At 44.0% G+C, this 22976-nt stretch overlaps 1 protein-coding gene across 1 annotated transcript in view; it reads left to right on the forward strand.

Moving 5' to 3' along the window:
• KCNS3 (potassium voltage-gated channel modifier subfamily S member 3) overlaps positions 1–22976 on the forward strand; it is a 47671-nt gene that overhangs the window by 19557 nt on the left and 5138 nt on the right. Inside the window, exon 2 of the mRNA XM_072644558.1 lies at positions 14953–15144. The gene's annotated coding sequence lies outside the window, so the exon portion shown is untranslated. The remainder of the gene's footprint in view (positions 1–14952; positions 15145–22976) is intronic.

Below are 22976 nucleotides of genomic sequence, written 5' to 3' on the forward strand. Positions count from 1 at the left end.
GCATCATGGGCTGGCATTGCCTTTGCCATTTGCATCTCCGAGACCCTAGAGTCCTGGTCTCCATGGGTTGCTGGGACCCATCCTTGGGTGTGGAACTTTTCCAGACTTAGCTGGGCTAGCCTTTGGCTGACAATCTCATGCTGAAGGTCTTTGCAGCTACAGAGAATACAAGAAATATTTGGGCATGGAGAGAGAGAAAGTCTGGCTCTGTCAGCATCCCTGATCTAATAGAGCTCCCAGCCTAGGAGGGGCCAACCCAGACATGTTGGAACATTGAATGATCTGGGGATGTTTAATCGGGAAAAGAAGATTCAGGGCAACAGAACTATTTTAATGTATTTGAGGGCTGCCATGGTGAAGGTGGATGGGACCTGTCTTGGTTGGCAGCATGGGGTGGTGAATAATAAGCTGGCTTCATTCTGCCTCTTGGCATAAACTGGCTGTGTGACCCCAACCTCAGTGTTCTGGGCGCCTCTCAAAGACAGGGTGGTAGAGAAGTAGCTGACCTGTGTTGGGAGCTGGTGTTTTCTCATTTGGGAGTGCCCCACACTGAAGAAATGACAGGTGCAGACCCTAATCCTGTCCTGTTAGTAGCCAGGGGGCAGAACCATGGGTCACAGGGGCAGATGTAGAATCCATTTCATAATAAACTCCCTTCTGGCTGAGCCCACCCAATGGGGGCATGGTTGCCTGAGGAGGTTGTGGGCTCCCTCCCTGAACGTCTTCATGCAGAGGCTGGGTTGCCATTTATTGGAATGTTATAGTGGAAATTTTTTCATGCCTGGGTTGGGCTCAGTGCTGCTGATGCCCTTCCCGCTCTTAAATTCTGTGACTCTTTTAAATGCATTTAAGTGAGGCAGCCATGGTGCTGGCGAGGCTGCCTGGAGGTGGTGGCAAAGGGGCTGGGCTTTAAAGGATGGGGATTCAAGGGAAAAGGGAACAAACCCAGACACAGCTCGTTTTGGTAATCCCGGGGTCACCAGCATGCCACAGTGAGGACTTAGAGTAAGAACCACCAGCACCTTTAGGGCATTTTAAGGTTTGTAAAATGCTTTATGTATAGGATTCACTTTTATCCTCACAGCACCTACCTGGAAGGTAGGAGTTCTTATTATCCCCATTTTATAGTTGGGGAAACAGAGGCAAGGAGAAGTCGAGTGATTTGTCCACAGTCAGACAGCTAGTAAATGTTTAAGGCTGGATTTGAACTGAAGTCTTTCTCATGCCAAGGAATTAGAGGAGAATCTGGGAGGTGAGGGTTGAATTTGAGAACAAAACAAGTATTTTAAGGATGCTGCTTCTGGTACTTTCTGAGCCAATGGAACAATGGCTGGTACTCTATAGTGACATGGAATGTAGGGAGGGGAAGCCTCTGAGGGAAAGATAATGACAATCAGAGAGAATTATACTGGACAGGACGGTCGGAGGAGTCATCCTGAAAGAACTGATATCGGACCCGGACCTTGAAGAGGGCAGCAGGTCATTTGGTGAAGCAGGGGCTACAGAGAGATACTCTAGGGCCATGGGTCAGAGGTGGGAATCTAGCTCCCATCTTTCAAAGCTGGCTGTAATTTCAGTTTTACCAGAGACCTAAGGAGATGGAAGGGAGTGCTAGAAGCGAAGTCTGAAAAAGATCTAGAGTGTGGGTTGATCCTGTGGGCCAACGCCTCTCACAAAGTAGGCACTGAATGTCATGGAATAAGCCATTGGGAGCCACTGAGGTGATTAGTGTGGGGAGTGAAGCCATTATAGCCCTGCATGAGGAAGATGGCTGTCATTGTGAGGGGTATGGGATCTGCGGGCCGGTATCTAGATTGCATCAGGGTCACAAACTGAAAGCCAAACTCAATATCTTTAAGTCAATCTGCTTCATATGGATTGACAGTAATGGAGCCACTCTCCCATGGTGTGTCACTGCTCTGTTTGTCAAACAGAAAAGGCTGCTGTCTCCACCTCATCTCTCACACCCAACCTCTTCTCTCCACATATCCAGCCACTCCTCACTTCAGGTCCTAACTATTACCTTGTCAGGTGAGTCCTGGACTGCTGTGATCGGCCTCTCTGCCTCCTTTCTCTCCTCTCTCCAATCCACTCTTTAAAGAGTCACCAAACAGAGATTTTTAAAGCTCCGGTCTGACCATGTCATTCCCCTGCTCAGGAATCTCCAACAGCTCCCTATTACCCTGAACATTATAACCCTTCACAGCCTGATTCCCACCAACCTTTCTGACCTATTACCTATTATTCTCCTTGATGCCTCAAGAAGTTTAGAAACATAGTGATCCATCATCGTGTCTCAGGGTCCAGACACACAGAGCTCCATCATCCTATCTCAGAACCCAGACACACAGAGCTCCATCATCCTATCTCAGAATCCAGACGCACAGAGCTCCATCATCCTATCTTGGAATCCAGACACACAGCACTTCACCACCCTATCTTCTATCTGGTTACCACCCTCGCATCTGGAATGCTCACCCTCCTCTCTTTGGCTTGTTCAAATCTCTAGTGTCGTCCAAAGGTCAGTTTAAATGCCATCTTCTGCACAAAGTCTGTGCTGATTTCCAGAACGTTCAATGCCTCCTCTGCCCACCACCACCATGAAACAGCCTTACATTTAGATGATCTCTACCTGTAGATCCTCCCATATATATGTGCATCTATACTTACATGTAGACATTGTTTTCCCTGACAGACTGTAATCTTCTGGGAGACAGGGACTGTTTCCTCTTTGTCTTTGTAGTAGTACTGACTACACCCAATGGGCACTTAGTAAACAATTAAATGAGTATTTGTGGGCACTTTAAGAACTGTGAGACCCAGAATGCCCTTGGCAACCTCTTGTTCTACTTTAGGCCCCATTGCTGGGGAAAGACTAGACTTTGATCCTGGGTTCTTTGGTTCCCAAATCCAATACACTTTCCTAGGTACATCATTGTTTTCCTTGGTGAGAGATGGGTGGATACACAGGTCCAGGGATGCCTGTTTCCCTTTAACACAGCTTATATTTTAGTTTTCTGGTCTGTTTCTGATTGACATCCTGCCTATCTAGCCAAGGAGAGGGGATGCTGAACCTATCCTAGTCTTCTCTCTTCCCTCCTCTGGCAGAGGGGTCAGTGCCTTCCACAGTTTGGGGGAGGGGTGCAGCTCTGCTTTGGTCTTTGTACTGTTGGGGTCATAGCACAGGTTTTTCTGCTCCTCTTCCTTCATTGGAACTTCTCCCTTGCAATAAGAATGATCTTCCTATGTGGTCCGTTTGGTTGCTGTGGTCAGGAAGTAGAAAACCACCAAAGTGAGAGCATGAGCAAGGGAAGTATTGTGAGGAGGAGTACAGAACATTTGCTCCCTCTCCGTCATCCCAGACAATCCTTTTCAGAAACATTAGATATGTATAAATGGTATTAATATGCTTTGCCATAATGCTGAAATAGAAGACATCTGAGAACAATGAGCACACTATCTCCTGAGGCAGATGGCCATCACCATCACCGTCTAGGTATAGCTCAGTAGAATTCAGTCTTTCAATTAATTAGGCATTTATTAAGCATCTTACTGGATTCTGAGTCAGTAGACAGAGGTTCAAATTCCAGTTGTGTTTATAACTCCCCTGTCCCTTGACCTCTAGTGCCCCTGGTGCTGCTTTCTGGGCCAAACAGGACAAATCAAATCCCCTAATTCCTCTTCCAAGTGACTTGGAAGTGCTTCAGATACTTGAAGATATCTATCATTCTCTCTCTCTCTGTCTCTCTCTCTGTCTCTCTCTCTGTCTCTCTCTCTGTCTCTCTCTCTGTTTCTCCACACACACACACACACACACACACACACACACACACACACACACACACACACACACACACACACCCCTCTAACTTGTCTGCTCTCCAGGCTGAGCATCCCAAGGTCCTTTGACTGATTTTCATATGACATAGACTTCATCATCCTGGCTGTCTTCCTTTCTATACTCTTCAGCCTGTCCGTAAATAATGGCTCAAACCCAGAACTTCCTTAGATACTGGGACACAAACACTGTTCCTATGTCTAGAAAAAGGTCTACTCAGGGTTCAGGGCTGAGATTTCCAGGCAAGCGGCATGCTGCCCCCTTCTGGTTCTCTTCCTAATTGTTTTATTGCTTCTCAGATATTCGTGTTGGATCATTGTCCATATCACACTCTCTTACTGTAGGTGCCCCCAAAATTCTAGCTTGGGCTTTCTTCTTCTTCTTTTTCTACTTGTAATAATATCTTGGTGGCCTCATTAGTTCCCCTCAGTTCTATTACTATTTCTACATAGTTGATTCTCAGATATATCTATCCACTCCTGTTATCTCTCTCAAACTGCAGTTCTGTATCAACAACTGCTTACTAGACGTTTAAAACTGTGTGTCCTGTAGATGTCTCAAAACTGATACATCTGAAACTGGGCTTAATACCTTTCTATCCCAAATGCTCCCCTCTTTCCAACTTTGTATTCACTCTCATCCTCTCAGGGTCCAAGACTCAAAACCTTGATGTCATCCTTGACTCCCCCTTCATACCCACCTCTCATGTCCAATCTTTTACCAAATCTTGACACTTTTACTCACAATATTTCTTGTATTCCTTCCATTCTCTGTCATTGTCTGGTACAGACTTTGATGGACTCATACCTGGACTATTGTTCTAGTTGCTGGTTGTTTTCCGCATCTCAAGTCCCTCCTTGCTCTAGTCCATCCTATACTCAGCTGCCAGTGATTGTTCTAATGCAAAGGCTTGAGTGTGCCACCTCCCTATTCAATAAATTCTGTTAACTTCCTTTTACCTCCAGGATTAAATATGAAGCATAGAATTTAAAGCTCTCTACAAACTAGGCCTTCCTACCTTTCCAGTCTTCTCGCACCTTGCCTCCTTCCCTCGAGGGCTTCCGAGACCTTGTTGATACTTCATGTTATCCTGTGCCTTTTCACTGGCTGTGTCCCATCTTCGGGATGTTCCCCTTCCTCACCTTCTCTTTTTGGCCTCCCTCAGGTGTCAACTCAGATCTCCCCTCCTGTAAGAGGCCATTCCCAGTTCCCTTCCATCACAGCCACTCCTCAGCTGACATTACCTTCCATTTCTACCATCTATACTTTGTATTTGTGTGCATGTGGTCTCTGCCATTAGAATGTGAACTCCTTTAGGGCAGGGATCTTGTTTTTACCTCTCTGTATTCCTGGTGCTGAGCTCAGTGTCTAGCACATAGTAGGCCCTCAATAACATTTGTTAATTTGACTTGGTTAGCCCTGTGTTAAGTCCTAATCAATAATATGGATAAAGGCAACAATGTCATTCTTGTTGCATTTGTAGATGGCACCAATCGAAGAGGGGTCACTAATGCAGCAAGTGACAGAGTCAGAATCCAGAGGGACACTGACAGGCTAGAGTGTTTCATCAGATAACATTCAACAGGCATAAATGTAACATCTTGTTTGCAAATAACTGACAAGAGAAGCGTGGCCAGACAGCAGCTCCCCTGAAAATGACTGGGCCATGTTGGTAGATTGGGAGCCAATGAGAGGGGGACAGCAGGAAGAAATGGCAGCCCCAAAGGGAATGATTTGTAGGCAGAGGCCGAGGGCCCTGAAGGAGGGAGGTGCTGGGTCCTCTCTCCTTGTGGTCAAAGCCACCCGGAAGCTCCTTGTTAAGGAGGAGCAGATGCATATGGACAAGAATCCTGCAGGCAGAGAAAATCTGGATGAGCTGTGATCTGGATTTGTGGTGGGAGATCATAGTTCCTTCAGAAGAATCAATTTAGAATCCCAGAATCCCAGGATTCTGGAGCTGGGAAGGATGGAGAGATCGGAGGGACTTTAGAACGTTTAACATGGAATATCAGAGCCAAGAGGGCTCTTAGAACACAGAATAGGGAATATCATAGAGGGAAGAGGCTTTCACTGTCATTCATTTCAACCTTCTTATTTTATAATTGGCTAATCAAGACCTAAGGAAGTAAATGACTTTCCCAAAGTCACACAGGTAATGATTTACAAAAAAAGTGATTGTTTTAATAAACTACATACACATATATACACATAAACATATTTTTAATATTCTTACTATCTCTCCTCTCCCAATCCAAGGGACTGCACATTCCCCAACACTAGCAATCCATTCTTGCTGCTTTCACCAGAGACCCCTTAGAAAGGTGATCCTTGACTGAGGAATCTTGGCTTTCCTTGGGGGTGTCCTCTCAAATACAACCCCTTATTGCCTGTGGCCAGGATGCTCTATAACTGTTGCTAGTCTCTCCCTGGGTCCACTCCCACACCTCCCACTGCCTGCTGGACATGTCAGACTGGACATCTGTATCTGTCCCAGCAGCATCTCAGACGCAGCTTGGCCCAAATGGGAGCCATCATCTTTCTTAAACGAATTATTCCAAACTTAACAAACAAGAGGAAAGCTCAGGCATTTCCGTGCTCTTATAGAAAACAAACGGAGAATTATATGTGAAGTGGTCGATCTGTATGAGGTACTACTTGCTTTTTTAAAAGTCTGTTCTGAATCCATCCCTGTTTCATTCTGGACTTCCTCTTTAACTCCTCCTCGCACCTTTTAAAAGGTTTCTGTGGCTGTCTTCTTTTTTCTTCTGAATTTTTTGGCATCACCAATGTTTGCACGTTACCTCCCCCCAAACCCCAGTTCCCTTCCCCTCCAACTAAAAACAGACAAAATAAACCCTGGTAAAAATATGCAAAGTTAAGCAAAAGCAATCCACACAGCAGTCAGGTCTACAAACATGTCCTGGCCTCTGTCCAGGGGAGGGAAACATGCTTCCTCCTGGGTCTCCCAGAGGCTGGTGGGAGTCATTGTTTTGATCAGGGAACTCCGCTTCTGAAGTTTCTGTTGAGAATCCACCATCCTTCAAGGCCCCAAGGCTTGCAACCTTGGAGTGACCCAGGACTCATCATGGCTCTTCGTTCAGCATGTTTGATCAATTGCCAAATCTTGATGATTTTGCCCTCTGTAACGCATCTCATAATCATCCTCTTGCCTCTGCTCACCTAGCTAATGCCGAGGTCAGGCTCTTCTTGTCGCTGCCTGGACTATTGTGATGGTCTCCTAATTGGTCTCCTAGCTCTAGGCTCTCCCCCTCCTCCAATCAAATAACATTTATGAGTACCTGCCATGCGTCTGGTAGGAATTATGTAATGAGCCAGCTTCATGCCATCTTCCAAGAGCACAGATTAGACCACGCCATCCCCTCTCTCCACCACTTGTCCACAGGATCAGATGTAACATCCCCTCTTTGGCCTCTAACGCCCTTTGCGATCTGTCACTTTCTTACTTTAACCAACGTTTTCATACATTGCTTCTCAACACACATGCTGTGGAGCAGACCCACTGGCCTCCTTGCTAATCCTCCCAGGCTGCACTCCATTTCTTGCCTTAGGACCTTTGCATTGGCTGTTCCCCATGCCAGGAATGCCCTCCTTCCTCATCTCCGCCTCTGGGAATCTTTCAAGACTCAACTGGAGTGCTCTCTCACACAGGACGCCTTTCCTGGAAGCTGCTCATCTTCCTCAAACTGCCCCTTAGCATTCATTTTGTGTGTGTTCCTCCTATGCTTATTGAGGGAAAAGTCATCTGCCTGTCTGAGTGTAGCATCCATGAGGGCAGGGTCCTTCAGTTTTATCTTTGTATATCCAGTGGCTGGCACACAGTAGGTGTTTAATAAATGCTTGTTGGTGGAATGATTGAGGAACAAGTCCTATGGTGAAGCCTGTTTTTCACACAAGACTTCTCATCTCCTGATGCTCTGCCCAGATTTTGGGTGCTTGGGGCTCATGCCTGGAACACTCCTTTCCACTCTGGCTTCTTCAAGTTCCAGCTCCAACCTCCCCTTCCACAGGAAGCCTTTCCTGGTCCCCCTTAATTCTAGGGCCTTTCCTCTGCTGATCATCTCCAAGTTTTCCTATTTGGAGTTTGTTCCCATATCATTGTTTGCATATTGTCTCTCCCTGTTAGACTGAGCTGGCTCTTTGGGAGTGGGAATTGTCTCCTTCATCTTTCTTTCTATCCCCAGTGTTTAGCACAGAGCAGCCTGGCACACAGCAGGGACTTAATAAATGCTTATTGACTCGATATCAGAGCTGGTCTGTCAGTGTGTATTTCTTGGGCAGACCCTGCAGATGGATGTGTAGATGGATGGATGGCCCAGAACTGAGCAGCAGGAGGAAAGTAGACTAAGATTGCCTCTGGTAAATTGGAAAGTGCTTTTAATGATCCAGAGCTTCTCTCTGAAATGGAGATCCATCCTCCTAATACTGATGTCCTGCCAAAATCATTGTATGGCTGCCAGATCTGCACCATTCCTGGTGCTGTAGAACTAAAATCAAGGCTTGAACAAAGAACAGTGAGCAGGGGCTCTGGAGTCTTGGGAGCTCCAGTTCATCACCAGTGACAAACGATGCAGGAGAAATGGTGTAAAGGGGGTCAGTGGAGAGAAGTCTGATGGGGACAAAGACTGGTGACAGACTGCAAGAGAATGATGGTACCCCACTGGTATCCACACAGTGTCCTGAGGTCAATGGGCAGGCCCCCAGTGGGCTGGGTGAGCCCCCACAGAGGTTCTGTGGCAAAGCTTGTACAATGGTCACCCTGCCTATGAGAGCCTGGGTAGGCTTGGGCTACATCCTTGGTGGGAGATGCCATATTGATAAGATTGCTGCTTCACTAAGTCTTTAGTCACTAAGTCTTTAGTCACTTAGTCTCTGAGATAGATCTTGGAAAACACTTTTCCTATGTATAAAATTTTATTTAAATTATGGCTTCCAGTGATGATAGTCTGTTCTCCCCAAAATTCTGCCAACGTGCAATTCCATCAGTAATGTATATATTTCTCAATACAACCCCACTGGCGTTGACTTTGGCCATTTTTGTTTGTCTTGGCCAATCTCATGGATGTGTGGCGGTTCTTTAGATTTATATTCATTTTCAGCACTTTGTGTAAACAAAGACTAATATGTTTTTCAGGTGATTGCATAATTTGTGAATACTCTTTCGTAAATTGTCTATGTCTGTTGTCTTTAGAGAATAGGTGCTATGATTATATCAGTTTTTAAAAACATACTTTAACTGTCAAACTTTGGATATATTTGTTCCAGATATTTCTTCTCATCAGTTGTTTTTTTTTATCTTGGTTATATTGTTTTTTAATGGAAAATAATTTTTTATTTGTATGTAATTGAATCCATCTACTTTGTCCTTTTAAAACTTTTTTTCTATTTGTTCAAAAGATAAAATTTTATTTCCCTTTTGCAGTTGAGATAAATCTATTCCCTTTTCTTCTAACTTTATACGCTTCATTTTTTAAAAGTATGAATGTGACTCAGCAGGAATTTATTATGGAATTTGGAGAAGATATCATTCCTGGATGCCTTATCCTTTCTGATGCCTTATTGATGCAAAGAGGGGATCCTCTGGTCTCCTAGGGTGGGCCGGGGGACTCCCTGCTTTGAACATTCTTCTCAGGCTGGAAAGGCACCTGATGTGGCCTGGCCATGGACTGTGTGGTTGTCTGAGGGATAGCCCAGATGGAGAGGTTTATCCCTGGGGTGCTGGCCGTTAAGGGAAGCTATTTCAGAGATCTATCTCCTCAAATGAGAGCGTGCTGTAGTGCAGAGAAAGCTGACCTTGCAGTCAAGAAGCCCTGGGCTCCCATCCTACTTCTGATAATTCCTCACTTTTGACTCTGAGTTTGTTTTCTTATGTTGAAAATGGGAATATAATATCTAGATGTGCTTACTCCAAGGAGTTGTTGTGAACCTCCAATGGGACAGTAGAGTAAAGCTCTTCGTAAACTTTAGCGTCCTGTGAATGTCAGACGAATGCTAATAATAACTTTTTCTGCTCCCTGGCCGTGGGTTTCTCACTTTTAATCTTTTTATTGATATGTTTTGTTTTTCTATCACCTTCATTTCTGAAAATATTCCTTCCCTTTCCCCTCCCTAGTGAGACATCCCTTGTAGCAAAGATCTAAAAAGAGAAAAAGGCGGTTGAACAAAATCAACTGACGTCAGTCGTGTAAAAGTATATGCAGTATTCCATACCCATGGTCTCCCATCTCTGCTAGCTGAGGAGAGAGGGGCATTTTCTCAGTCCTTCCCCAATAGAATCAATGTTCATGAGAGATGACTTTGCCAATTTATTTCCCAGCACCTCCATCCCTCCCTCTCCAACATTTATTATAAAATCAGTCACCGAATCTCAGAACTGACAGGAACCCCAGAGGAATATGTACCTTAATGAGAATTCCTCTAAGCAAACCCACCACATGGCCAATGAGCTTACCTGGAAGGCCCTGGACTTGGAGTCAGGAGGATCTGAGTTCAGATCCTGCCTCAGACACTTCCTGGCCCTGAGCAAATCACGTAGCCTCTATTTGCCTCAGTTTCCTCCTCTGTAAATTATGGGGGTTGAACCTCAAAAGTCCTTTCTAGCTACATGATCCTGAAGTACTGGGATCTGCAGCTTCCTGAGGCAACCCACCCTCCTCACAACTAACCCCTACCCCTGGACTGTTGTCTGGCTAGCTCATATCTCCTTCATGTCTGCAAGGATTCAATCACAGGCCATATTAAACCTTCCTAAAATCTGGGTGAATCAGCATTCCTCTTATCCACCAATCCAGTTACTCCATCAAAAATTAGATAAGGTTATCCTAGAGTGATTTATTCTTGCCCAAGCCGTCCCTGGTTCTTTATGATTGTTTATTTTTTTTCACTTTTACAAACCATCTTTTATATATTATATTCTTGAAATTTTTCAGGGATGGGAAGTCAAGAAAATTGCTCTCTCCTTATTTTGAAAATCAGGACACTCACCTGTCTTTAGTCCTTGGGGGGCCCTTCTCCCATTCTTCCAAGGACTCTTAAAGGTCTCTGAGAAGATACTCAGTCGTCACAGCTACCCATTCATTCAGTTCCTTTGGTTGTGTTTCATCTGGGCAGTTGGGTTCTCTCTTACTGTCTTCTCACTCATTCTGGGTTTAAATTCCCTTAACTTAACACAAAATTAGAGTGCTCAAGTAGAAATCCATACAAACAAGAAAGGGGTGGGGGTGGGGATCCGCATCTCTTGAGCTTAACCAGTCACACACACACACACACACACACACAATTTGGTTTAGAATATATTTAATAGGAAACAAAGGAAGAGGAAAGGAAAAGAAAGGAAATGAAAAAGGAGAGTAAATTCAATAATTGAGGGGAGGTCGGAGAGAGAAAGAGTAAAGGCTTGGAAATTTTTTTAAAATATAAAACGAAAATTTAGAAGGACTGGACACTTCCCAGACCCCATCATTTTTACCCCCAGCAATCCACAGCTTCCCCTGGACAGTAAATAAGAAGGTCCAGAGCAGATCACTTCCCCTTCTTGGTTCTGCCACAGTTTTTGAAGGACACACTTATTAAGAGAAGTCAAGACGCTGCTGTGGATTTGGTGAGAGAGAGAGAGATTTGTCATGTCTGGACACTGAGGTCCTCCCTCACTGTGATGTAAAGCTCCCTTGTCAGGCCTGGAATCTGTTTCCCAAACCTCTCATCTATTTCTTCTTTCTGTCCAGGAGGTCTGTAGTTCACTTGATAACAACATCGTTTGGACTTCACCAAGATTCTCTTCCCTACACCCCACTCCCTCTCTGGCCTTCCAGATCTCCTCCCAGGGGCCGATGGTCTTACTACACAGCACTCCTTCATAAGGAATGACTCCTTCCTGTTTCTGCTTTCAATTTTAGAAATAAGAACTTTGGCTTCTATTACTGACACCTTTATTGTTTTCATTTTTTCTGCTCGAATTTTCGGTACTTTTGTCCAGGAAGAGATAGGCTGGAGGAGAACCACTTGTCATTGTGTTTTAATGTTCTCTAAGGCAAGTCAGCCTTTGTCAGGATTTTTATTTGGAGTCCAGAGGGGCTGGTTATAGCCACATTCCTGTGTCCCCTGTGTACACAGAGTGCCAAGCATGGAGTGGCAGCCGATAAACCTGTTTGGATTGATTGATTGGATGGTGGGTTAGAAGGTGGAGTGAGAACAGTTAATGGAAATCCAGAACTCAGAGTTCTAAATTGATTTCTGCTTGGTGTGTATTGACTGGGTGGTTATATAGTCAACCCCCAAAGTGTGTGGCTTGGCATTCAGAAAGAGCAGTATCTGAAGTGTATGTGTGTGCATATGCACTGTGTGAATGTGTGTGTGCATGCGCACATATGTAGGGAGTAAAGGGGGCTTAAGGAAAAGGGCCTGGATTAGGTTTCAGATCTGGGCTCTGCTGGTAACTTGATCTGTGCCTTTGGGTTAATGAAGTTCCTCTGGACCTCAGTTTCCTCATCTCTAAAAGGGCAGCGCAGTCCTAGAAGGTTGTCTGAGTTCCCTGGCTCGGAATCTTTGGATCCTACAGCCGTCTAGGACTCGGGCCCACATTCAAGCTCAGTTGTTCCATGGATGATAAGCTCTTTGAGGGCAGAGACTGTCTTTTCTTTGCCTTTAGCTGACACCTAGTAGACACTTCACAAATGTTCATTGATCGATGGTTCCATAAATTAAATGTGACTTTCTGTGACTTTTTTCACTGTCCTATGTCCCACAGGGCTATTGTCTTTGCTCTGAAGGGTCCTTCTAAGAGGCCAGAGAGGGCCTGGTTGCAGTGTGGAGTCCAGGGAGTGACTGGGGGTGGTGGGTTCCATTTTTACTCACAGTTTGATTTCTTTTTAGCTTTACATAATGTTTTTCCCATCATAAGTCTGAGAGGGAGGGAGGAAGAACCAGGGCCACAGGTCCCATGGAAATAGGCTCAGATAAGTTCACCCCCAGCGCTTCCAGGATGGGGCAGGGGCAGCTGACCCGGAGCTCCAGAATGGGGAGGGAGTCAGAAGGACTCTGGGAGTGGGCGCCTAAAGGGAGTCGAGGCACCTGGAACACCAGGTCTTAGCTCCAGTTTGAGAAGTAGTGAACTCTCCAGTGGGTGCAGCTCCTGAGAAGAGAGTGTTCCGCCGGCCCTGGCCCCTCAGTTGTTGTCATTTATAATTAATATAGCAATAGCTGAGTAGTTTGCAAAACTAAAAAAATAAAACATAAACCCCAGGCTGCTGGATAAATTACAGTATTTCCCACCAGCTGTGTGATATTTGAAGATGGGCAGGAAAGGTGGGGGGAGGGCGTGTGGGCAGGTGATGGCCCTAAATATGACATTGACAGGGGAGGGAAAGGACAGATTTGAATCCAGTTCAACCCAGCAAACCTTTGATAAAAATCCTGCTGTGTGCAAGGCCCTGTGCCGGGCACTAGGGAGGCAAAGGCAGAGGAATGGCCTAGTTCCTGCCCTCAGGAAGCTCATGGTCTAAGAGGAGCTGGCTGGCACAAGGCTAAAACCAAATCCCTTCAATTTCAGTTCAGCATATTGAGCGCTGGAAGGAGCCCTGAAGACCCAAAGCAGCCTCCCATGACTCAGAGAAGCAGGACCTGATCTCCTGGCATTGGCTGGCTGCTGAAATTCGATGGGCGGGGGATGGCCATTCTGTTGTAAATCTGTTGAGACAGCTGAAGCGTGGTCCAGCCTCTCAGATCAATAGTGGGAAGTTTCCTACTGGCTTTGATTGCTTCTGAGATGAAACATTTATGTATCAGTTTGAAACATTTTGCTCCTTTAATGATGAATTTGGCAACTATCAACAGAGGCACGTATTTCCTTAGGAAAAAAGATGGTATAGAGCCATGAATCTGTTGCTTATGGCTGCAGAAAAGCTCTGTGTCATAATAATTCTGTTTTCTTTTTATTCAATTCAGACTAAACAAATTCACAGATCTCACTGCCAGCCTAGAGTCCACTGGGCCTTTCCGTGGGTTCAGATGCAGGGAGAAGGGAAAGAGAGGGGCAGAGGCAGGGGCCTGGGCCTCACGAGGAGGCAAAGATGTGATAATGTAAGGACCTTCACCTACAGGATAAATATGCCCTACGATCCCTGGGAAAACTGAGAAAATGAAAGGGCTGCCCAAGGGTGTTAGAGCACTGTGCCTAGAGTGAGGAAGACCTGAATTCAAACCTGGCTGCAGATACGGACTAGCTGTGGGATCTTGGACAAGTCACCTCTGTCTGCCTCAGGCTCCTCATCTTCAAAATGGGGGTCATTAAAGCACCTACCTCCCAGCGCTGTTGTGAGGACCAAATGAGAGCACAATTGTAGAGCTTAGCACAATTCCTGGCACATTGTAAGGGGTTGTATAAATGTTAGTGAGGATGATGATGGAAGGCACAAATCCTCATTTGAAATGGATGAGAGAGTGAAAGGAACACTCACCAGTTGTCGTCAGGAGCTCTGTGTTCAAGTCCTGGCTCTGACCTTTACTAATCAATCAACTGATCATGTAGCATTTATTAATCACTTACTGCATGCCAGGCACTGGGGAGGCAGCTGGGTATTCAAAGACAACAGCAGAACCAGCCACATGACCCTGGGCAAGGTGTTTCTCAGAATTCTGTGAACTGTACTTACTTCATCTGTGTAATGGGAATAATTCTTGTATAATGAGTCAGAAGATGACAGCATTCTTATTTCTTGTCTGAGTTTTGGGCAAGCCAGTTTCAATTTGATTTAATAAGCGTTTATTAAGTGCTTACTCTGTGCTGGATGCAGTGCTAGATACTGGGGATGTGAAGACAGTCTGTAGGCCTATTCTCAGTCTTAGTCTTGGGGGAGTTCCAACTAGCCTGAGCTGCGATCCCTGTGGAGTCCCTTGTGTTTCCTCCCATCTTCTGAAGGGAAGGTTGTTCTACCAGGAGGAGAGATTGTCTTTCTCTTGTCTGAGTGCACGTGGACTCCAGGGCCTCCTTTAATTATTGAGAAGAATCAGGGCAGGCAGGGAAACAGAGAGAAGCAGCCAGGCTGTGGCTTCCTCCCTGGAGATTCAATGACCTTTTTCTCTGATTGTTCCCTCCTCAGGTGAGTGGGATTGCCCATCGTTTTCCTTGGCCTGTAGAGGCCCGGGATTGGCATCTTCTTTTCCATCTGCCCAGTGATCCCTCCCGTGCACCACTGGGTCCAGTGGGGTCAGGCGTACGGCACCGCTAAGTCAGCGATGGAAATTCTACTGGACAGGATGAGGGGAGTCTGTGTGACCTCTTCCGAGTGTGGGTAAGAACTCTGTGTCTGGTTCAGTTCTGGGGCAGTGGGGAAGGGGGAGTGGAGCAAAGGCCTTCAGTAGACTGGCTGCTGAGAATTCTGTAATGGTGAAGAATATTAGGTACTGGGGTAGAAGAAGGAGAGGCAGAGGAAAAGGAGGAGGAGGAGGACCCAATGGGCATAATAAAAAGCTCATGTTCCTATAGTGCTTTAAGGTTTAGAAAGCATTTTTGGTAGTGTCCAAGGCTGAGTTAGCAGGATAAGGAGATTTCAGGTAAAGTGGGTGGGGCATCCAGTACCCTGGAGTGCGCACCCAACACAGCTAAGGATGGAGATGAAACAACCTGTCCTTGCTCACACAGCAGGAAACTTGAGGGCAGGAACTGCTTGATTTTGTCTTTGCATCTAGCACAGTGCTTGGCAAACAGTAGGTGCTGACTAAATGCTAATTAGTTGGTTGATTGATTGCAGTGTTAGAGATGAGATTCAAATACCCCTTGAAAGGCAGATTGAGAAGCTGTATGGACCTTGATTCAGGAAAACCTGAATTCAAATCCTGCTTTAGACCCTTCCTATCTGTGTGACTGGGCAAGTTACATAAATTTGCTGACTTAAGTTCCTCATCTGTGAAATGAGGGGAAAATAGGTGGAACAGTGGATAGAGTATTGGACCTGGTGCTTCTCAGCAGGACCTGGGTTTGAATCCTGCCTCAGACCCTTCCTAGTGGTTACTTAGCCTTTAACAGCCTCAGTTTCCTCATCTTTTGGATTCTGTGTCTGTGATATCTCTCATCTTCTCTCTAGTCACACCAGAGTCACCCCATCCAGGCCTTCATTGACTCTGATTGGGACTATTGCAAGAGTATTCCTTGCTTTCCTGTCCACTGGGTCTGCCTTCTCCATCTTCTACCCAACTGTCAGAATAATCATCTTAAAGCACAGATCTGGCCACATCCCTCCCCTGCTCAAATCCTCAAATGAGATGATCTTTGTAAAGCATTTGGCACAGTGCCTGGCACATAGAAGACACTTAAATTCTTGCTCTCCTCTGCTAAAGAACTTTTAGTAACTCCATATTGCCTCTAGGATAACACACAAACTTTTCCACTGGGCATTTAAACTTCTTCATAGTTTGTATCCAGATTGTGAGAAATTAATATTATGCTATTATATTAATAACTAATCATTAATTTGTGATCGATCCTTTTCCTCCTATTTTTGTTAAGACCCCACTCTTGGAATTTTCATTCACCACAAGGTGATTTGACTTGACTGATGACACATTATTGCCCTTCCTGTGTTCGATAGCCATCCCCCATCCATTCCCAGCTGCTTCTGACTGTCCTGACTTTACCACCATGTCTTAGTTGACTTCTTGCTCTGGAACATCCCTCTCCCTCACAGCCCCCTTCTCCCATCGGCAAATTTTCCTGGAACCTCCACTTGGCCAGGGACCCTGGCTCACCACTCTTCATTCCTCTTTGCTTCTGACTTTCCAGACCTCCCCACCATTCATTTGTGAGTACCTTTTCCCCTCTCTTCTCTTTTATATGTTATCTTTCCCTGAGGGCAGGGATTGTCTTGTCTCTCTTTTATCATCAGCACTTAGCACAATGCCAGGCACATGGTGAGCACATACTAAATACATGTTGACTTGTTGACTTTGTTTCCCACAGAAGGCAAGGAATGCATAGGAGAAAATGTAATTCAAAGATGGTGAACACCTAGAAAGGGCCATGGTGATTACAAGGATCCACCAGTCATCATCAAACATGGGTTATGCCAGCTTACCTTCATTTTGTTTTCAGAAAGGATTATTAAACTAGCTGCTGAGAGAATGTTTCAATAGAACTTACTTGGATATTGGATTTTTTACCAAAAGCAAAAATATTCTTGTGAGAAGATGAACAGATAGGGATTAGAAGATAATAGAGTTAGAGTAATTCAGATCTGGCTGGTTGACCCAACTCAAAGAATAGTTGTGGATGACTCCATGTCAATGGGGAAGAGGTCTCCAGTGGAGTGCCCCAGGGTTCTGTGCTTTATCCTGTGTTATTTAACATGCGATGAATGACTTAGAGAAACAGACAGATTGAATGTCTTTTCACCAAAAGTGCCAGTGACACTGATCTGGGAAAGAGGAGCTAAGACACTAGATGACAGAATCAGGATGCAAAAGGATCTTGATCATTCAGGTGAACTGAATAAGATGGAACTCAATAGAAAGAAACATAGTCTTTCGTGTAGGCACAAACCTCAATTCCATCAGCATCAGATGGGGGAGACCTGGACAGAGACCAGTAGTTCTGAAAAATAATGAGTCAGCAGTATAATGTAGCAGGCAAGTAATACCATTTTGGGCTGTGGTAAATAGGGCCAGGGCTTTCAAGAGTAGGGAGAGGATGGTCCCCTCTCTTCTGCCCTCAGCAGGTCTCAGCTGGAGTATTGTGTTCAGTTCTGAGTACCATAGTTTAAGAAGGGCATTGATGAATTAGAGAGTGCCCAGAGGAAGGCAATCGGGATAGTAAAGACCCCTCATATGGGTCCTGGTCATATGAGGATTAGCTGAAGGAGCTGGAGTCCCCATGAGCCTAGAGAACTATTACTGTAGAGAACACCCCATTCTCCCCCATCCTCAGGCTCACAATCTAAAAGATATCCTGGATTTTTCACTCTCTTATCTCCCCATTCAATATGATGCCAAGGCTTGTCAATTTCACCTTACAAACATGTCTTGTCAGTTTCACTTCTGTAGCATCCCTTGTCAATTTCACCATTGCAGGATCTCTTGTCAATTTCACCATTACTGGGTCTCTTGTCAATTTCACCATTGCAGCATCTCCCCTGTACATCTCCTCGCCTCTGACACTGCTGCCACCATCATTCAGGCCCTAATTCTCTCATACCTGCACTATTATAATAGCTGCTGTCGAGATGGCCTCAAGACTCTCCCTGCAGTAGTTTACTTTCTATTTAGGCACCAAAGTGATTTTCCTAAGATATCAGTTTGACCATGTCACTCCCCTACTCAGTAAACTCCAGGGGCTCCCTGTTGCCTCTAGGAGAAAATACAAAGTGCTTTATTTGGCATTCAAAGCCTTTTATAACCCAACCCCCTGTGCTTTTCCAGGCTTCTTACAGGTTACTCCTATACAAGTATTCTGTGATCCAGTGACAAAGGCCTCCTGGCTGTTCCATGAAGACACCTCATATCTCAGCTCTGGGTATTTCCTCTGGCTGTCCTCCATACCTGGAACTCTCTCCCTCCTGGCTTTCCTGGCTTGCTTCAAGTCCCAACTACAATTTCTTCTTCAACAGGAAGTTTTCTCCAACTCCTCTTACTGCTAGTGCATTCTCTTTGCTGATTATTTCTTATTTACTCTGTATATTGTTTGCATATATGAACTGATCCAATCATTTTGGAGAGCAATTTGGAACTATGCCCAAAGGGCTAAAAATCTGTGCATACCCTCTGATTCAACAATACCACTGTTAGGTTTATAGCCCAAAGACGTACAAATAAAGATGAAAGGACCTATTTGTATGAAAATATTTTTATAGCAGCTCTCTTTGTGGTGGCTAAGAATGAGAAATTGAAGAGGTGTCTATCGGTTGGAGAATGGCTAAACAATCTGTGGTATATGATTATAAGAAATATTATTGTGCTATAAGAAATGACAAGGAAGATGATTTCAGAAAAACCTGGAAACACTTGAACTGATGCAAAATGAAATGAACAGAACCAGGAGAACATTCTATATAGCAGCAATGTTGTTCAATGAAGAACTGTGAATGACTTAGCTACTCTCAGCAATACAATGATCCAAGAAAATACCAAAGGACTAATGACAAAGCATACTATCTGCCCCCAGAGAAAGAACTTACATTGTTTGCATACAGACTACAGCATACTTTTCCCACCTTCTTTCTTTCATTCTTTCTTTCAAGTCTTTCTGTACAAAATAACTAATACAGAAATGTTTTACATGATTGCACATGTATAACCTATATCTTATTGCATACTATCCAAGTTGGGGGGAGGGAAGAGAAGGAAGGAGGGATATAATTTAGAACTCAAAACTTTATAAAGCAACAAACATTAAGTAAATTAATATGTAATTGGGGAGAGAAATAAACGATATTTTCAAAAAATGTTTAAAGATAAAGAAAATAGAGGTTCTCCACCATTCAGTATGGCAATATCCATTGTTTACAGCAAATGGAGAAATTTTGAATCCTCTGAATAAGTTCACTTAATTTGACAGCACACTTTCCAGCATGTACACAGAGGTGATGAGTTTGTGAAAAGAAATAACCTTTAAATCAGTTAGTATTTAATTACTTTTATTTTTAGTTTCATTTTCAGATCAAGTTCCCTTATTTGGGAAAAGCTAGCCCTAACAGCTAAGCCAAATTAACACAGATACTCTTATAAGACTAGGTTACTTATACATTATATGGATACAGAGATTGATGAACTACTTAAAGAAGTCTATTCATTGAATGGATGTATCTCAGTCAAAGTGAGAATGCTCTAAGACCTTACCCTGAAAGGGCCAGGGTCTCACATTACATCTAGGGCCATGTCCAGTCGTCCTGATGAGTATCAGGCCACTGGATCCAGATGGCTCAGGAGAAGAAAGTGAGGTTGGTCACCTTGCACAGCCCTCCCACACTCAAATCAAAGTCACCTGCAAGTCGTGTCATCATCTTGTTGTCATGATCCTCTTTGAGAATGAAGGACAAACACAACAAGTTGTTTATTTGTGGTCCACTCCATTAAATTGTGAGCTTCTTAAGGACAGGGATTGTCATTTGTCTTTCTTTGTATGCCAAGTGCTTAGTACAATGCCTGGCACATAGTAGGCACTTTATAATGTTTGTTGACTGACAGAGACATGCTGGCTGTCTTTGAATATGTGAAGGCCTGTTATGGCCTTCAAAGGATAGGACCCAGGAGCAGTGGGAGAAGGTACAAAGAAGTCTATAGTGCTTGGAGGTTATGGGAAACTCCCTGAGAATTAGAATCATCCTCATGTGAGCTGGACCCACTGGGAAGGTGAGGGGCCCCCCTTCCTTAGGGATCTGCAAGATGGAAATGAACAATCACTTTTTTTTAAGATTTCCCTTTTGAAAAATTTATTTATTTTTAGTTTTTAAGATTCACTTCCACCAGATTTTGAGTTCCAAATTTAATCTCCATCTCTCCCCTCCACCCACTCTAAGCAATTGTTATTCTGATTACCCTTTCCCACAATCTGCCATCCCTTCTATTATACCCCTCCTTTCCCTCTTCCCCATCTCCTCTTTTATCTTTTAGGGCAAGATAGATTTCTATACCCCATTGCCTGTATGTCTTATTTCCCAGGTGCATGTAAAAACAATTTTCAACATTTGTTTTTAAAACTTTGAGTTCCAACTTCTCTCCCTTCTTCCCTCCCCAGCCATCCCCAATGAGAAAGCATGCAATTTGATATAGGTTATACATGTGTAGTTATGCAAAACACTTCCGTAACAGTCATGATTTGAAAGACCAACTATATTTCCCTTCATCCTATCCTGCCCCTCATTTATTCTGTTTTCCCTTTTGACCCTGTCCCTCTTCAAAACTATTTACTTCTAATTACCCCCTCCTCCCATTTGCCCTTCCTTCTATCATCCCCCCCACTCCTGCTTATCCCCTTCCCTCCTACTTTCCTGTAGTGCAAAATAGATTTTCATACCAATTGAGTATGCATATTATTCCCTCCTTAAACCAAATGCAATGAGAGTAAGGTTCATTCTTTCCCTCTCACCTCTCCTCTCTTCCCTTCCATTGAAAAAAGTTTTCCTTGCCTCTTTTTTGTGAGAGATAAATTACCCCGTTCTATTTCTTTCTTTCTCCTTCTCTCAATATATTCTCTCTCATCCCTTAATTTTATTTTTTAGGTATCATCCCTTCCTATTCAGCTCACCCTGTACCCTCTGTCTATATGTATATAATCCCTCCAACTATCCTAATAATGAGATAAGTCTTAAGAGTTACAAATATTATCTTTCCACGTAGGAATGTAAACAGTTTAACTTAATAAGTCCCTTATGATTTCTCTTTCCTATTTACCTTTTCATGCTTCTCTTGATTCTTGTGTTTGAAGGCAAGAATTTCTATTCAGCTCTGGTCTTTTCATCAAGAATGGTTGAAAGTCCTCTATTTCATTGAATGACCTTGACATTCAATGACATTGAATTCATTTTTTCACCTGAAGGATTACACTCAGTTTTGATGGATAAGTGATTCTTGGTTTTAATCCCAGCTCTTTTGATCTCTGAAATATTATGTTCCAAGCCCTGGGATCTCTTAATGTAGAAGCTGCTAGATATTGTGTTATCCTGGTTGTATTTCTACAATACATGAATTGTTTCTTTCTGGCTGCTTTCATTATTTTCTCCTTGATCTGAGAGTTCTGGCATTTGGCTACAATATTCCTAGGAGTTTTCCTTTTGGGATTTCTTTCAGGAGGAAATTGGTGGATTCTTTCAATATCTATTTTGCCCTCTGGTTCTAGAATCTCCGGGCAGTTTTCCTTGATAATTTCTTGAAAGATGATACCTAGGCTCTTTTTTGATCATGGCTTTCAGGTAGTCCAATGATCTTAAAATTGTCTCTCCTGGATCTATTTTCTGGGTCAGTTGTTTTTCCAATGAGATATTTCACACTGTCTGCTATTTTTTCATTCCTTTGGCTTTGTCTTGTAATTTCTTGATTTTTTCATGAAGTCATTAGCTTCCATCTGCTCCATCCCAATCTTTAAGGAGTTATTTTCTTCGGTGAGCTTTTGGACCTGCTTTTCCATTTGGCCAGTTCTTCTCTTTAGGGTGTTCTTCTCCTCACTGGATTTTTGGATTTCTTTTGCCACTTGGGTTAGTCTATTTTTTTTAAAGTGTCATTTTCTTCAGCATTTTTGGGTCTTTAGCAAGCAGTTGACTAGTTTTCATGATTTTCAGGCATCGCTCTCATTTCTCTTCCCAGGTTTTGTTCTCCTTCTTTTACTTGATTTTCAAAATCCTTTTTGAGCTCTTCCAGGTCCTGAGACCAATTCATATTTTTCTTGGAGGCTTTGGATGTAGGAGCTTTGGCTTTGCTGTCTTCTGTTTATATGTTTTGATGTTCCTTGTCACCAAAGTAAGATTCTACAGTCTGATTCTTTTTTGTTTTTTGCTCATTTTCCAGCCAATTACTTGACTTTTGAACTTTTTTTCAAGGTAGTTCTCTGCTTCCAGTGGGGGTGGGGGGGAGTGTACTGTCAGCTGCTCAATCCCACTACAGTCAGTGGGCCTAGAGTTCTAGAAACAGCCACTGCCAGTCCCGCTGTTGCTGCTGTGGCTGCCATGGGCTGCTCCACCCCCACTGCCACCCTGAAGTGGGACCACTCTATTCTCTCTTACAGATCTGACAGGTTTTTTTTCCCACTGATCTTCCAATTTTTCCTTGGTGTTTTGGGGTTGTGAAGTCTGGAAACTACCACAGGTGCCAGAGATTCAGTACCCTCTCTCCTAGTCCTGCTCAAGTCCTATCTATGCCAGCGTGGCCCACACTAGACTGTGCTCTGCTCCCAGTGCAGACATTTCCCAGTGACCTTCCAGGCTGTCTTGGGCTGTAGATTTGCTTCACTCTGTCATTCTGTGGGTTCTGCAGCTCCAAAATTTGTTTAGAGTCATTTTGTTCAGGTATTTGGTTGGGCTTAGGGGGAGAGCTCTAGTAAGGCTCTGCTTCTACTCCCAACAGTCACTTGTTAATAGTGCGGATTTCTTTCAAATGGTCAATGAAGTCCCTTTCACCTCTCATATTATGTGAATCTGTAAAA

Source organism: Notamacropus eugenii, chromosome 1 (assembly GCF_028372415.1).
Source record: "Notamacropus eugenii isolate mMacEug1 chromosome 1, mMacEug1.pri_v2, whole genome shotgun sequence".
Lineage (NCBI taxonomy): Eukaryota > Metazoa > Chordata > Mammalia > Diprotodontia > Macropodidae > Notamacropus > Notamacropus eugenii.